Source organism: Pseudophryne corroboree, chromosome 9, assembly GCF_028390025.1.
Source record: "Pseudophryne corroboree isolate aPseCor3 chromosome 9, aPseCor3.hap2, whole genome shotgun sequence".
Taxonomy (NCBI): Eukaryota; Metazoa; Chordata; class Amphibia; order Anura; family Myobatrachidae; genus Pseudophryne; species Pseudophryne corroboree.
The window spans coordinates 195,378,180-195,396,212 of NC_086452.1; the positions used below are offsets into that span (position 1 = coordinate 195,378,180).

Genomic DNA, 18,033 nt, shown 5'->3' on the forward strand with positions numbered 1-18,033 from the left:
TCTGGGAGTGTTTGGAAAAACGCAGGTGTGTGCATGCATTTGCAGGGTGGGTGTCTGACGTAAATTCGGGGCAATCACTTTGGCCTGTTCGTGTCCGGACTTGACGTCAGACACCTGCCCTGCAAATGCTTGGACACGCCTACGTTTTTCCAAACACTCCCAGAAAACGTTCAGTTGCCACCCACAAATGCCCTCTTCCTGTCAATCTCCTTGCGATCTGCTGTGCGAATCGATTCTTCGTTAAATCCATCGCTCAGCAACGATCCGCTTTGTACCCGTACTACGCGCATGCGCATTGCGGTGCATACGCATGTGCAGTATCGACCTGATCGCACCGCTGCGAAAAAACCTAGCATGCGATCATTTCGGATTGACCCCCATGGTTTTGCCCATTTGCAAATAAAATGCTGCTAGGATCAGGTCAGAACTACTCCCTCTAGAATCTCTCTATCAGACTTTCTGCTTACTCAGTTTCTGAAAATGCCACCTGCTGTCTGAAAAGTGGTACTGCACTATATTTCAGACGAGATACACATGGCTCGCTGTGTATATCTTGAGAGGAAAGCTTATCTCGTGCCATGAACGGCAGGCCATGATACTTTTTTCAGAAAGGTAATAGTGGACACATCTGTATATTACGAATAGCACCGAGGACCCGGTCGAGGTCATAGACCAAAAGATGGACGATATTCTCCAACTGAAGTGGGAATTTCGCAGGAGACACAATCTCACTCTTGCTGCTGTAGGTAATGAGCTGACTGGTTGGGTGTCATGGTTGAACCCGCGAAATTGGTTCTCTGGTTTAGGAGAGTGGGCTCAAGGAGTCATAATGGATGTTGGGAAGTTTCTCCTATGTATCTTAGGTGTTGTCATATCAATTGGTTTGATATTTAGATGCGGTCAGGCTTTAATGAAGTGCAATCGTCGTACTAGGGTAATGAGTTTAAGGAGTGAGGAAACTGTAATTCCCATGGATCTGATTTATGACCCAAATGTAGAAACAATGATGTGATGAAAATGCGATTTCTACGGTCCGTTTCTTTCACCTGTTTTTCCATTTCCTCCAAGGTAAAAAGACCCACTTGGACGAGGAATTTGATGAGCCGATATACAGACAACAGATGGATTAAAGAAGAAGTTTTGACAACCTGATGCACAGATTTTTGATGAACTTTGCCATAAATCCCCAGTTTCCCTAGAAATTTTAAAATTACGCTAGCCCAACACTTTTGTAAATCTATGGACATTGACAGCTTTTGCTCGCACCTTATGGGCAAAAGCACAAAGAAGACTGCAATCAACAGACACCGAACAAGACTTCAACCGACAAATGTACATTAACCTGACATAGAATACCACAGCATTTACCATAAGTGTTCTTTATCTTCATTTCTACAACCCTCAGGTAATGACACACATAGTCGATAGGGAATCCAGGCACAGATATCAGCAATCACATATTCCCCCATTCATGTATCATCAACTAAAATGTGCTCCCCCATTTTGTTACAACCAAAAGCCGAAAAGAGCTCGGTAAAGTTTGACAGCCCATCCACAGACCCGTACCACGGGATAAGAAGGAATTCAAATGTATACTTCGCAATACCTCGAAGCTTGATGTACCACACGTACGGCACGATGATACATGACCCCCCAAACATGGACTCATACACACATGCTTCTGCTATCTCACTAGGTCATACTCTCTTCACACCTTCTCCTCTCTCCTCCCTACCCAACCATGGAAATGTATTAACCCCTGACATATATTTTTCTCTTTTTGAAATGTTTTAGGAAGTGGCAGTTATTGTTGACTGCCAAAGGGTGGACTGTCAAAGTCAGAAAAATATCTCTATGCACACTACCATATTTGCACCTCACACAGGTCCGTGCAGCGCATGCGTACGCTCTCCCGTACGTGCGCATACTCACAGTCGCGGCCACCCGCAGGCGCACGGTATGCGTATTTACGGTAGAGTTTATGTGATCGTAGCGTGTGACTCAATCGTTACATATTTTCACTATATAATGTATTTTGTAGATCATGGTCCCTTTGATAGATTCTGAAAGTTTAGTTAATATAGCATGTTCCTGGACAGAGGGATTCCTCTTTGTATTGTACGAAGGGTCTAACAGGGGTCATACAGTGGTGTTTGGTACCCATCGGAAGAGTATTTAAATAGCAATATTCCGGTGTTGGTTTGGAGCGGATTAATCGCTCGTGCGAATAGTTATGGACATAAGAAGTTTATGTCCATTTACTATTATTTGCTCTTACTTAGTCATGCGGCGGGAAACCCAGTATCCCACCCACCTGAGCTGTTGGAAATAGTCACAGCCCACCTGTATGAATCAACCTATGACCTTTTGTTATAATGCGAGGAGGAATTCCTGTGTCCAATGAACAATGAGAGTGTAGGGACCATTGAATTGTATTGTGTGTGGGGCATAAATAGACAAGCCAATCACATCCAGCTCTCACTCTTCAACGGTTATCATTGCTGAAAATCGGGAGCTGGATGTCCAGAGGCGCATGCGATCGTTTCCCCTTGTGCGTAAGTGTTTCTCTGCAACCATATTGTTCTTACTGTTATTGTGGGCCATTTCTCTCTCTCTCTCTCTTCTCCTCTTTCTCTCTTATTTTTCCCTTAAAACGTAGTTGTATTGTATTGTATTTCCTGTGTAGTTATCTGGTTAGGTAGTCTATGTTATATTGTAGTGTATGACTTGTATTGTGTTAATTCTTTTGCAAGTATATCATTCATAATATATATTTATTAGGCGTTGGACCCTAAGCCCAGGTATCTGTGTATTTCTTATAGTGTTTAGTATTCTCAGAGCGTCGGTGACGCTCGAACAGCATTTGAGTTAATAAGGTTACACTAGGTTGCATCTACACCCTATTTCTACACTAAGGTTTTACTGCATAATATACTGTTTATGGTTTAGATATAAAGGTTTAACATTGTGAGCGTCAGCGCCGCTGGTGATCTCCTCGTGGTCCCGAGCGTCCGCTACGCTATAGCAAATCATTACGTTAGACGGCAGCCAATAGCGTGCCTGCCTGTGATCTCTTGGCCGTGAGCGAACGTGACGCTTGAGCGTCTCGACTACGGCTAAGCGATTGTTACGCAACGAGCGTACCCTTACGGTACTCCATACGTGAATAGCGTACAGTGTTCTTAGACCTCACAAAGGGTTTTATATAAGATAAATATCTAGCTTTATCAAGCCAGTTTGTGCAAGGAGAGATTAATTGCTTCTTTTTTGGTGGGGGTCCAAACCAACCCGTCATTTCAGTCACAGTCATGTGGCAGACCCTGTCACTGAAATGATGGGTTGGTTAAAGTGTGCATGTCCTGTTTATACAACATAAGGGTGGGTGGGAGGGCCCAAGGACAATTCCATCTTGCACCTCTTTTTTCTTTCATTTTTCTTTGCGTCATGTGCTGTTTGGGGAGTAGTTTTTGGAAGGGCAATCCTGTGTGACACTGCAGTGCCACTCCTAGATGGGCCAGGTGTTTGTGTCGGCCACTTGGGTCGCTTATCTTAGTCACACAGCTACCTCATTGCGCCTCTTTTTTTCTTTGCGTCATGTGCTGTTTGGGGGGTGTTTTTTGGAAGGGCCATCCTGCGTGACACTGTAGTGCCACTCCTAGATGGGACAGGTGTTTGTGTCGGCCACTAGGGTCGCTTAGCTTACTCACACAGCTACCTCATTGCGCCTCTTTTTTTTCTTCTTTGCGTCATGTGCTGTTTGGGGGGTGTTTTTTGGAAGGGCCATCCTGCGTGACACTGCAGTGACACTCCTAGATGGGCCAGGTGTTTGTGTCGGCCACTTGGGTCGCTGAGCTTAGTCATCCAGCGACCTCGGTGCAAATTTTAGGACTAAAAATAATATTGTGAGGTGTGAGGTGTTCAGAATAGACTGAAAATGAGTGGAAATTATGGTTATTGAGGTTAATAATACTTTGGGATCAAAATGACCCCCAAATTCTATGATTTAAGCTGTTTTTTAGGGTTTTTTGAAAAAACACCCGAATCCAAAACACACCCGAATCCGACAAAAAAAATTCGGTGAGGTTTTGCCAAAACGCGTTCGAACCCAAAACACGGCCGCGGAACCGAACCCAAAACCAAAACACAAAACCCGAAAAATTTCCGGTGCTCATCACTAATGCCACTCAACATTCTGGATATGAGTGACAGGGATCCTCCCAACTTTCAAATTGCTATAATGGGCAGGGCTTATTATAACTGTGCCTGCTCTCGCCGTCTGTCAGGCGGGTACTTAGGAATACCCCTGCATGCGCCACTGTCTGTGTACACCCAATATGTCTGTGAACAACATTGTTCACAGACATATCAGGGCTGCCCTGCAGCACAGCTGATGCAGGTGCATCTGCATATATACGCTGGCTGTTGGCTTGGTTTACACAACAACCAGTCCGATGCTTTGTCTTTTAAGTGTTTACCCAGCCTAAGGGTCTGTTCATGCAAAATGCATCTCTTGAGGGTCTGATTCAGAGACATAAATTAATGCATTCACAACTGCGAATTTGTACTCAGCTAATTTGAAAAAATATGATTTTGCTATAGCCACCTGGAAACGTATGAGACGTCCACTGCTTTGCAGATCCTAGTAACTGAGTACACATACACAACGGTGGTCACAGTTCCTTTGCTAAGCAACTTGCTCCGTAACCCTATAATAGCGCAGAATGGCTGATGGAACTGAGGCCATGGCGCCATGTTTTCTGTGTACGGGATCACAGCTAAAGACTGAGACATGCCACAAAATTGTCTCAATGTGCCTGCTTTGTTTCTGCCACTCTCCGTTACCTCCCCCAAATAATCCCTGACTGTCAATCACTTTGCGAATAAATCCTCACTGCGTGCGGAATTGCTAAGGTACATTGGCACGTGTGTAGTGCGACCGTGATACTTGTGCAGTCCACCGATAATTGCATACAACTCTGATACAAGAATTGTGTAACTTGTGGGTGCTTTACTCCTGGTGCACAATACTAAATGATGGTGATCACCAGCTGTTTCTGATTGGCTTGATCCCATACACTGATGATATTACTGTGTATTGGTGTGGCTGTTGGGACCTACTCACATTATTTATTAGATATTTGCAATTCATTCATGAAAACATTCCCATTTGATTTTTTTTAAGGGGATATTTGTATTTATTTGAACATAGATAGTATTTTAATTTTGTATATCACCTGTATTTAAAAATACTTTGTATGAGTAATGCCGCTAATTTATTAATACCTCTGTAGTCTTATATGATCAGGCCCGCCATCAAGGGGGGACGCTGGGGACTCCAGTCCCGGGCCCTGACTGAGATAAAGCCCGGGTGGCAGCAGTGAGGATCAACGGGGACCAGGTCACCTGCCTGCGCACCAGCAGGGCAGGCAGCCACAGAGGGACGGAGGTTGAGCTGGAGCTGTATTCTTTCTATAGAGCCAGCCGTGAGCCAATCAGGAGCTGCAACTCGGCAACTCTTGATTGGCTGCCGGTCTGTGAGCTCCGATTGGCTCACGGCAGGCTCTATAGGAAGAAACAATACCGCCCCCCGCAGCTCTGTCCCTATGTGGCTGCCTGTCCTGCCAATTCCCAGGCAGGTGGCCGGGCCCCCCATCAAACCTCACTGCTGCCCTGAAATGGTAAGCTATGATGCAGTGTGTGCGGTGGTGATGGGGGGAGCCGGGGGAAATGTGTCAGTCCCGGGCCCAATCATTTCTGATGGCAGCCCTGCATATGATACTTCATTAATGTACTGTATTGTATACTGTCACTTTAGCACCTGCTGCTAAAACTGTTAAGCCACATCTTTTGATGTAAACGTAGTGAACTGTTTAACTGAAAACTAGGGATAGTTTAAGGCCAATGTTAAATAGTTCTGCCATCGATGGGAGAGAACCAGATGGTTCCTTTCCATCGATTCCATCGATTACATCGATGGCTTAGCCTAAACAAATATTATTTTTAATTTTTTTTAAAGATGCTGGGACACTGAGCATAGCTCCGCCCCAGCACCCATGATGCCCCGCCCCATGTCTGTGATTGGCCCGTGAGTCATTCACAGAAATAACAGGGATGGCCATCCCATAGCATATGGTCTTCCATAGCATAGTTAGTGATCATCGATGGCCACTCACAGTTTCGCCATCAATGGCAACAATCAATGGCAAACACCAATGGCCATCCCTACTGAAAATGGGTTTTCACTGCTTCGTTTGCTCCCGGTGTTGATGGCTTCCCCATACAGTAGTATGGAGAGAGAGCAGAGCAATTCATAGCTCAGATTCTCCATAAGTAAGGACGCTCTTGAAGGGAGTAGACCTTCTCTCTAAACAAGCAGACAAACAATGATAAAGGGGGAGGGGTCACAGACAAACAACAGACGGGGGGGTGGGTGCACACTAAAAATTACCTGTAACCATAACTGAACCTATCTGGTAATAGAAATTCAGAGAATTAGTCACATGTTTGCAAACGCATGTTTAGCTGCTGAGCCACTTCACGGCTTCTCCGATATCAGCAGTCCTAACACTACATAATAGCAGTGCCCACATAGGGCCATGTAATTTGTCACAGTAGGCCTCATGATAAAGGCTATTACTAAAACACATCCAGACAGAGAGCTAACTTACCCGGGGAGCCACCCCCAGGATCTCCTATTGGCACTACAAGGAACAGCATCTCTGTAAACAATCGGACACTTTGCAGTCTACTGAAGCCAGGACAAAGATATAAATACTGCATATACTGCTCCCCCTTCTACCTGCTGCTCTGCTCCTGGCACTATTTCTCTGTCCTGTATGGAGGTGAGCTGGCATATGCCAGGTCACTTCAGTCTGCTGATTACCCACTACCCCCACCCCCCACCAGTTCACTCTGCCCCCCATTGCCACTTTGTTCTGCATATATTGGTGAAGAGACTCGGCATATGACAGGTCACTTCAGACTTTTGATTGCCTGCTGCCCTTACTCTCTCTTGTTGTCGGCTCGCTCTGCTCCTAGCCCACCACCCCTGCTCTGTCTTGCTGCTACCTCACTGCTGGTCTGCATCCCCCACAACGCTCCCCGATCTGAAGCTTCACGGTGAATACACAACTGATTATCGCCGATAACTATTGTAAAAAAATTTAAAATAAATAATAAATCTGAAGGGATAACATTTTCTACAGTATTCTTACTTTAATCACTGTTATCAATATTTTCAGTGCAGCCATTTTTGGCTTTCTATGAAACTTATTGCAGGTCTCAATATCACTGATTTTCTTGTACCCACAAATTATACCTCGGTTGTTTTTTTTTACAGAAGACTTTGTAAAGTCCCTCCCCCATCTCCTTTATTAATAATAATAATAATTATTATTATTATTATTATTATTATTAAATATTTTTACTTATATTTTATTTTACCCACTGATTTATAAAGACAGATTTATAGACAGTCAATAGACAGATTTATAGACAGAAATGTGTAAATTACATTACATTTTATCATTGTTCTGTGAGTGTCTGTTTTATAAGTTTAATAAAATAATTCCTTTGCATGATGCCTTTAAGCAAAATTGTAGCAAAGTACAACTTACCACTAAGGGTACGTTTTATCAGTAGTTAGTAATGTCAATAGTCATTGTACAGACACCATAACGTCGAAGGTGCATCATGTCAACACCCAATTTTTACCCTGACACTAATCATTATGCCTAATCCCTCACCCTAAAATTTCTATTATCATCATTTCATGTGTCAACATTTTGTAAGTGTAAATATATTATCATGTCTACATTATGATGTGTGACATTATGGTATCAATCTTTTGACTGTCAACATTGTAATTTGCTAACATGAGAACTACATACCTATCTAACCATTTGTCAATTTCGAATGACTAACTTATTTGTGTGCTATAAATATGAGAACATATTCTATCTAATCCCATTGTGTCTTCCAGGGAAATTATGATGTTTATATTTGCACCAGTTCTTCAGGAAATATTACGGTACAACGAGCACATAGCACTGGAGAAGTCATTCCTATTATTACCAACACTGTGAGTACTAGAGTCTGCAAGCACTTCTGTGCAATACAGTATAGTGAATGCCATCTAATCAAAAGCATTTCTTTTTATTAGCATACTGTAGCTTCCAGTAGACTGACTGACTGACTGATATAGGGCCAGATGTAAAATCCCGGTGGGCAGAATCCCGACAGTCAAAATACAGACGCCGGAATCCCGACCTCCAGAATACCGGCAGTGCCGCCACAGCTATTCCCACTCCTGGGTGTCCACGACACCCATGGAGTGGATATAGAACCTGTGGCAAGCGAAGCGAGCCACCAAGCCCGCAGTATGGCGAGTGTTGCGAGCTCACAAGAGGCTTCATTCTGCTCGCCTCCCTGCCGGCATTCTGACAGTCGGGATTCCTGCGTTGGTATATTGACCATCTGGATTATGACCGGTGGGATACCATACCCAAACCCAGCTGGAAGTGCTCGTTTCCAACCAAACTCAGATGTTTTTTAAACCATCAATTGTGTACAAGACATGGTTTTACCTTTTACATGATTTCTGATTTAAAAAAAACATCAGAGTTCGGCCGGGAACCCGCGCCTCCAGCCAACTCAGACTTCATTACATCCGGCCCATAAAGTTGATTGCCACCTTTATGTTTTAAGTGAAGAATAGTGACCTCAAGGTATTATATTAATATATAATTATTTCATTATTAACATATGAGTGTGCCCCATAGTACTGTACAGTAATACAGAATTGTGCCCCAGTATTATAATACAAATTTATGCCCCATATTATTCAAAATATATTATTGTGCCCCGTTAAAGTTTGAAATGCATTAGTACAGTATGCCCCTTTCGGTTATTTATATAATCTTCCCCTCACCTTAACTGTCCATAGTATAGTAAGTGCCCACCTATACTCTTCCTCATAGCTCAATCAATGCACTTTACCCAGTAGCTCATATTTTTGTATAAAAATTGGAGTGTAAAGTCTGAGCGTAAAATCTCTTACAAAGACTACCTCAAGCAATCTACAGTAGTAATGGGTATATAAATATGTAGCAGTAGTAATGGGTATATAAATATGTAGCAGTAGTGTTATTCTCCAATATTCATTGCAAAACTTGGGTTATTCAGTAATTTTGGATGAAGAACATATTGTGTACTTATTAAAAAGTATGTTTACTTATTTCATTATCAAATGGGTGTATGTACATAACTCACTTCTCACATTCATAAAAAAATCACAAAGGACGGCTCTCCCGGTAAGAGCTGTCCTTTGCAATAGAAGGACATCTGGGTTTATAACCTGGGAGTCCTCCTGCGCATGCATAGAATGACGCGTGCGCCGCAGGGACACTGGGAACTATCCAATTGGATCCCTCTCAGAAGGAATGTGAAAGGAAGCCCATAGGCTTCTACTGGACAACAGCGTTACACACTGGGTTCAAGCTCTGGGAATATGTCACGTTCTGGAACTTGGTACATATGGGAATGCAGCGAAAAATAAAAAAAATGCATTTTACAGAGTTTTGGCTCCATTTTCAGGCTTAGTACATCCCATCCTCTGTGAGCTATTGTTAGTCTAAAGATATTGCTTATTTAATGCTACCTTATATGGAGCATAAAATAAGACCTCCAAAAGGCATCAGCAAAGCCAGGTTTCTACTCTCTTACTCCAGAGTCAAAGAAAATAGAACAATATACCAGTGGCGTTGAAATGAGGGGGGCAAGGAGGCAGCATGCCCCCCCAAAACATGAAAGAAGCGCAGGTGCTGGGGAGTGGGAGCGCCACTTACATCCAGATCTCCGCTGAGATAAAAGTCTGCCGCCAGCGCCGCAGCATGCTGCCCCTTGTCCTGTCCCAGCAGGTTCTTCACCACTGATGCATTACTGTGACGAGGCGGGGATGTCCCAGCATGGCCATGCATCCTCCCAGTAATGCATCCCTGAAGAGAGCCTTTTTACAGTAGAAGTCTCCGCGGGGAGCAGGAGTTAAGCATGGATGGATATTTTACTATGCCCCCCTAACCACAAACCATTCCTGCGCCCCTGTAGCACACTATACTGCAGCACAGCTTTCAGTAATGCTAGAGATACATCTCAAAAGGTCAAGCAAAATCTCTACACCTTGTCTGCCTTCCAAGCTGCTGGCTGAACCCCTAATAACATTCCCTATGTCTCTTGCCCTTTGCTTTCATGTTCCCCGTGCTTATCTGTCCATTCTTGTGTTTTACATCCAGTTACAATATCTCCTTCATTATGATTTGCAGAAGCAGCTGTACAACCTGTGCAGACATAGAAGACTTTCTAGATCTGAATTATTGTAGGAGAGCTGAGCAATCCTGAACTAGAAAGTGTCCTACTGTATATGTATTAAGCCGCCATCTCTATTGTCTGTGAAGCAGATCTCCAACAAACTTATAACTTATTTTCTAATTTTGTAGAGCCCTGCGATCGCTATTGTAACATCCTACGTAAATGGGGTGTTGAAATGTTCATTTATTACGCAGAGTGATATTATTCTACCTACACAACAACGATCCAGTGGCAGTTCCATATTTCTTGTCAGTGGCCCAGCTATGCCAAATGGTGAGTGATGACATAGAGATGAGATAAGTTATGGTGCTCACACAATATGAGATTTTGGTTGGTCGGCTTGGTTTGACTAAATGCCTTGACCACTATGTCATGTTTAGTCCCTTAAAGTGATCACCATATTTCATCAAAATGTATTCTTTCTCCTACTCTCTTCTTATCTGATTTGATTATCCAAAATTAGTCAAATAATCCTTCACGCTAGTATTGTGATTAAGTTGTTTCACATCTAACTGGAAATCAGATTTAGGTCTGTGCAATTTAGCTGTGTGTGTTTGTACCGGCAATACAATATTGCTCACTGACTTTTTGTGTTGCTTTACAACAACTAGTCAGATTCTACCTGTCATTTTTGTAGCCTACTATAGGCTAGAAAATGACAGCAACCATCTGATTGGTTGTTGGTGCCAATCCCACTGTATTCCTGTGTGTACTAATACCTGCTAACCTGTACATGGAATAGATGACGGGGTTCCACTATATTATATTTTCTTCTTCTGAATAGCTCTTGTATCCATGGCACTTCCACCTGAATCTTTTGATAGTAGAAGGGGGAGGTCCACAGGGGTTCAGCTCAGGAAACCCCTATGATCTATTACCATAGTTCTGATGGACCTATACTTTCCTCTTTTAACTGATATACAATGAAACAAGTAGAAGGTAAATAAACTCTCTAAATGAGTTATTAAAGCAAACAAAGTAAGAGAAGGCAAGTCAACTGCTCCTGTCCGACACTGTTCACCCCTCACATGCTGCTTCACCGACACACAGAAAGACAACCTAACTACTACAGTTGTGCAATATAGTATATTGAACCTGTTATCCACTGGGTTGAAGGGCCACCATTTCACGCAGTACATTCTCTCTGTCCCCCCACAGTGTGTCATTGGCAATGGGAGGTCACGAGTCTGCCCTGAGTCAGCCATGCTTCTACTAACTCAGGACAGACTTTGAGCCTCCAGTAATATCAGCAAGTTATGGCTATCATTACGTTGGTGCACATTTGGTAAATAGTTGGATGTTTTTCCTTCTCTCAGGAATGGTTTTTCAATTGATTAAGTAGTTTAAGGTTACTTTATAAAGTTTATTTATGAATTTGAGATTACATTTAGGCTCTAACACTGGCGGTAATTCAGAGTTGATCGCTCGCTAGCTACTTTTAGCAGCACTGCAAACGCTTTTCCCCCGGCCACCAGGGAGTGTATTTTTGCTTAGCAGAAGTGCACACGCTTGTGCAGCAGAGCGCCTGCAAAACCTTCTTGTGCAAAACAAGACCAGCCCTGAACTTACTCTTCATGTGCGTTGAATCTAACATTGAAGGGTTGGCTTTTGACATCACACACCCGCCCAGCCACGCCTGCGTTTTCCCTGGCACGCCTGCGTTTTTATAAGCACTCCCTGTAAACGCTCAGTTGACACCCAGAAACGCCCCTTTCCTGTCAATCTTTTGCGGCCACCAGTGCAATTGATAGGTTCGCTAGAACCTGGGCAAAGCCACAAAGGATGTTGTACTCGTACGTTGCACATGCGCAGAAGTGCCATTTTTTAGCCTCATCGCTGTGCTGCGAACAACGGCAGCTAGCAAACAACTCGGAATGACCCCCCATGTGCACTGCAGGTGTGGCTGATATAACATGTGCAGAGAGTTATATTTGGGTGGGTTATTTTGTTTCTGTGCAGGGTAAATACTGGCTGCTTTGTTTTTACACTGCAATTTAGATTTCAGTTTGAACACACCCCACCCAAATCTAACTCTCTCTGCACATGTTATATCTGCCCCCTCTGCAGTGCACATTGTTTTGCCCAACTGCTAACAAATTTGCTGCTGCAATCAACTCTGAATTAGGCCCACTAACAGGACATAGGGGGTTATTCATGTTTCATTGCAATCGCAATGGAAGAGATGATCGTGGTGCGCTTGCCAGGCTGTAAAGGCAGGGGTCATCTACAGTTGCTACAATTGCAATTAAATAGCGTCCACAGCCGCTGGGCGGGATGGACTGAATTCTGGGTAACCTTGACCTGCACTGGGCGGTCCCCAGCATGCGATAGAAACAATTGCAGAATCTGCTTTTTAGTAGAGCTGAGCGGGTTCGGATGTAACGCCAGAATTAATGCCAATTCTTTTTTATCCGGATTTTTCTTATTGGCTACCCAAAGCATATGACATCTGTGAGCCAATAAGATGCCGTTTTGAGAACCGAGTAATGCTGAGTAAAACCGAATGCGCTCATCTCTACTTTTTAGCAGAATCTGCAATCCTACCTGAATAGGGTCCATAATCCTACAATTTTATCACAGTTTCTAAAAATCCTCCTACTTTGTATTAAACCAGTGTTTCCCATGCTCAGTCATCAAGGCTCCCTAAGAGTGCAGGTTTTAAGGCTATCCATGCCTTAAAACCTGGATTATTACGGTGTCTTGAGGACCAAATTTAGGAAACACTGAAACAGTCTTAATGAGTGCTAAAAGACTGAGAGGTAAATTAAGTGGCAGAGGATGGTAAGTATAATGGTGTAAATTTAGACTTTAGGTTGGAGATGGTAACTACTGTACCAGAAACGGTGTGAGGATAAAGGGATCTACTGTAGATTAGAGAATGGTTAATGTTGTCACAGTAATAATTACTTGTTGTTTTTCTTGCATGCCACACATCTAATAATCTGTTTGTAATTTGTAATTGTTTAATTTGTTTCCCTTCAGCTTTATATGTGCATTCTTAATGAGTTCATATTTGTTTATATTTTTCATTTATTTTACATGCAAATGGAAATAAGTCCCTCATGTAATATAACTATGTAACAATGTATATGTTCACTATAACATAGCATGTGTACCAGGGGTGTATTAAGAGAGGAAGGGGCCTGTGTGCAGTTTCTGTCTGGACCCCCCACCCCTCTCTAGCCGACAGATACTCTGGGCACTAGTGTACATGCACAGGTCTCTGGAAAAATGGTGTGGGCATGGCAACCATATTCCTGGTGATTTTCCTACTGTGCGTGCGCAAAATGGCCACCGTGCCATTTTCCTGGTGATTTCTCTAGCACTGCTGCAGTGGGTGTGGGACTCCATAGAGGTAAGTATAGAAAAATTGGGTGCACATACTGCACCCATTATAGATACACCACTGGTCTGATTTATGGACAAATGCAAGAGCGATGTTGTCGCAGTTTTTCGATGTTCCAAAAACTGTGCATGTGTATGACCCTTATTGCACCTGTGCAGTTCAGAACCTGCGTCTTTGCATGCAGTGTGGCTGCAAACATCAGATAAGTGACAGTCTGCAGCCACCTGAGGGGCGGTGATGACCTCTATTTTACAAAATGGAGGCGTGTCGTCCAGTGGGGTAAGTTCGTCTCAGTTGCTCGAAGGCAAGATAAATATTGGTGCCCCCCTATAAATAGATACATATATGTAAATAGGCTAAAACCCACAGCACTCAAACATCTGCGGTGCCAGTGGTATTGTGACCACACCATTAACATAAAAAAATCATACAAATTCAGCACTCACCTAATATTAACACCTCACACTGTAATTCATCTGAATTCAGGGAATGTTGGTTCCAAAATATTGCAATAGCTTGTAAAGCTGACCAGCCCCTTCACGGCCTTCCCATTTGGTCAGTCCCTACACTGACTTACACAAATCTGAGCAATGCTCACAGGCATCTTTTGGATTTTAAATACACAGTATGCTTCTATCATGGGCTTAGGCCCTGTCTCACTCTTTTAAAGAGACAGGAACCACACCCAAGCATATCAGTTAATTAACACCTGGGGAATTTCTTAACATTTAATTTACATATGGATAATAGGGGATGATCAGCTTAACAAACTATTGCAATATTTTGGAACCAACATCCCCTGAATTCAGATTAATTACAATGTGAAGTGTTAATATTAGGTGAGTGCTGAATTTGTATGATTATATATATATATATATATATATATATATATATATATATATATATATATATATATATATATATAGATAGATAGATAGATACAGATGGGTCCTCCGTTATCTTGACTGTTTCTGTGCCTAGGCGGAGGTTTAGTCACGACTAGGCGATAGCTTAGGTTGCTGAGTTTAATCAAAGACTGACGTATTGAGACGCGACTAGATACTCAGCATGCAATACACATCTCCACCACTGGGTGGCTAATGCTCCACTAATCCAGTACTTTAGATCGAATAGCGGCAGATTGATCTACAGCTCTGGCAAATGGTCAATGACGACTGTAATGTTAATAGATGGTGACCAATGGTCAGACGGAGATAGTTAAGAAAAAAAATAGTTTATACAGACAAAAACAAACATGTTAAAACACTTGTGTATGCAGACGCAAGACAGTGCATAAATACCATGCTTTTGAAATACATGTATGAGCGTCTGAGTTCCCTAAGGCATAAACCAACACCAATGGGAAGGAGCGCACCAATGGGAAGGAATCGCTATTTGCAGTACTTTTACACATGAACTTGTGAATCTCTCATGAAGCATCATGGGCTAGCGATGAAGGCTCCCACCTCCCAAGAGTCCCGGGTTCGAGTCCCAAAGAGCCCAAAAAATTTTTATGTGTTCCCGTGACATTCACTTTTTTTATTATTATTTTTTGTAATACATTCAATGGAAGGGTGCACACAGGTTTCACATAAATCAGAGTAAATCTGCAGGAGCGACTCATTCCATTATAAATTAGTGTATTCTGACGCAACTAACCGAGCTATACACAGCAGACAGTTTATGGTGACAGAACTCACTTACTATGTCCCCACCCATAGTCGTGGTGTATTTTAGATAGCGTAATGAGACACTCCTGCAGCATTGCCCTGATTCATGTAAAACCTGTGTGCAAACAGTATCTCTATTGCATGCAAAGTACAGTAACAGTACAGTACATTACCAGAGCCGTCCCTAACCAATATGATGCCCTAGGATAGATATTGGCTGATGCCCCCTTGCACAGATGCTAGTTCCGCCTTTGACCCTGTACCCCTTTGCCAACACCATCACCCCTCACCCTTAGCAGTCCTCATTTTGGTGCTCCTACCCCCTATATTTTAAATAGGAAGTGTGCACATTCAGTGCCAGCCCAAAACAGATGCTAGTTCCGCCTCTAACCCTGCACCCCTTTCCCAGCACCATCACCCATTTTGGCGCTCCTACCCCCTATAATTTAAATACTGTAGGAACAATGTGCACATTTAGTGCCAGCCCAAAACAGTGCATGTTCTTGCTGTGAAGGGGCATGGCCACACAATAATACCACCAGTTGAAATTACACAACACAGTACTGCAACTTTATTCACATTATATCATGCAATAGTGTTTCTTATTCTCGTTACATCACATGGTAGTACCACATTACGCCTCACACTAGTGCCCCTTATTCTCATTACACCACACCATATTGCTCTTTATTCACATTAGACCATGCAGTAGTGTCCTTTCTTTATGTTACACCACAAAGTACTGTAGTACACCTTATACACATAATGCCGCACATTAGTAATGCATTTCATATTTCAATTTTCATATTTCATTTCAAAGAGCCGCAGTCACACACAGAATATAGGCATGCTGCATATCATTTTAATCAGCGGAAGCTGCTTGTGCCCCATTTGACTAGTTTGCCTATGCCTAGGACCGGCTCTGTATATTGCAAAAGAAAAAAAAATAGTGTCAGGGAAAAAAAACACCTCATGACGGATACACAAGCTCATGTCTAAATGTACAGTAAGCAGTGATCCCTTGCCATTGGTTTTAGATTAAGCCCTAATGGCTAGGGGACTTGGCCACTCACTTACTGTACTGTATGCCTGACTTCAATAGACTGCACTGTTGCTTAAACTCCTTGTTTTGTGTCTGTATACTGTACACTATACAGTATTTATTAATTGATCATTCTATGAGACCTCATTGCCTCTGTCTACAGTATTTTAGCTAGGGGATTGTGACGCTCCCTCAGCATTGGCCCATGGCCTGCAAAACCTATGCCGTTGCTTGCTCCATAGCCGAGTGCTGCCACAAGGCGGGGGTTCACGTGCCTCGGACATTTTGTTAGTTTGCGATGCGATCGAGTCCGGTGCATCATTATGTGCATAGACCACGCTTATCGCTATTGCCCCTGTGTACTGTATTCTAGCTAGGGGATTGTGACACTCCCTCAGCATTGGCCCATAGCCTGCAAAACCTATGCCGTTGCTCGCTCCATAGCCGAGTGCTGCCACAAGGCGGGGGTTCACGTGCCTTGGACATTTTGCGATGCAAACGAGTCCGGTGTACCATAATGTGCATAGAACTCGCTTATCCCTATCGCCCCTGTGTATTTTAGCTAGGGGTTTGTGATGCTCCTTCAGCATTGCCCCGTAGCCTGCAAAACCTATGCTGTCGCTCGCTCCATAGCCAAGTGCTGCCACGAGGTGGGGGTTCACGGGCAGCTGCCATTTTGTCAGTTTGCTATGCGATCGAGTCCGGTGTACCGTAATGTGCATAGAACTCGCTTATCCCTATCGCCCCTGTTTATTTTAGCTAGGGGATTGTGACGCTGCTTCAGCATTGTGCCATAGCCTGCAAAACCTATGCCGTCGCTCACTCCATTGCTGAGTGCTGCCACAGGGTGGGGGTTCACGTGCCTCGGACATTTTGTCACTTTGCGATGCGATCGAGTCTGGTGTATCGTTATGTGCATAGACCTTGCTTATCCCTGTCACCCTGTGTATTTTAGCTAAGGGATTGTGACGCTTCTTCAGCATCGGCCCATAGCCTGCAAAACCTGTGCTGTTACTTGCTCCGTAGTCAAGTGCCTCCATGGGGCAAGGAGTCACAGGCGGTAGCCATTTCAATTGGGTCTGCCCTGCTGCAGAATTGTACTGTATGTGTACCGTACGGTGCATAGAACCTTAACAGTAGAAACGCTCCTGCAGCTTTGCCCTGCTTTATGTAAATCTTGTGTGCACACTTGTATTGAATGTGAAACTTTACTATAGTACGATAGATATAAAAATAAAAAAATAATAAAGTGTCTGGAAGAAACTAACATGCATTCGTACTTTAGGAATCGAACCCGGGACTCTAAGCATAGGAAGCAGAACACTTCACCACTCGGACACTTCGCTGCCGACAGATGAATAAGTCCATTGGTTTTGATTATGCCGTAATGGCTATGTGATTAGGACGCTAACATACAATATCCCTAACATCAATAGGCAACAATGTGCATGTAACACGTCTGTTTGCGTCCGTGTACACTACTGGTTTTATGTTGATTTATCTGACTTGGAAACTCACATATTCCTAAAGTACTGTAAATGGACCATACTGTGGCTTTATCACATTTGTTTGCATCTGCATATGCTGTACTATTTGCAATTGTACTGTAT

The 18,033-nt window shown here is 43.2% G+C and overlaps 1 pseudogene; it reads left to right on the top strand.

The window, feature by feature from the left end:
- The window catches only part of LOC134958775 (putative ferric-chelate reductase 1), a 131,612-nt pseudogene that overhangs the window by 65,552 nt on the left and 48,027 nt on the right, over positions 1 to 18,033 (top strand).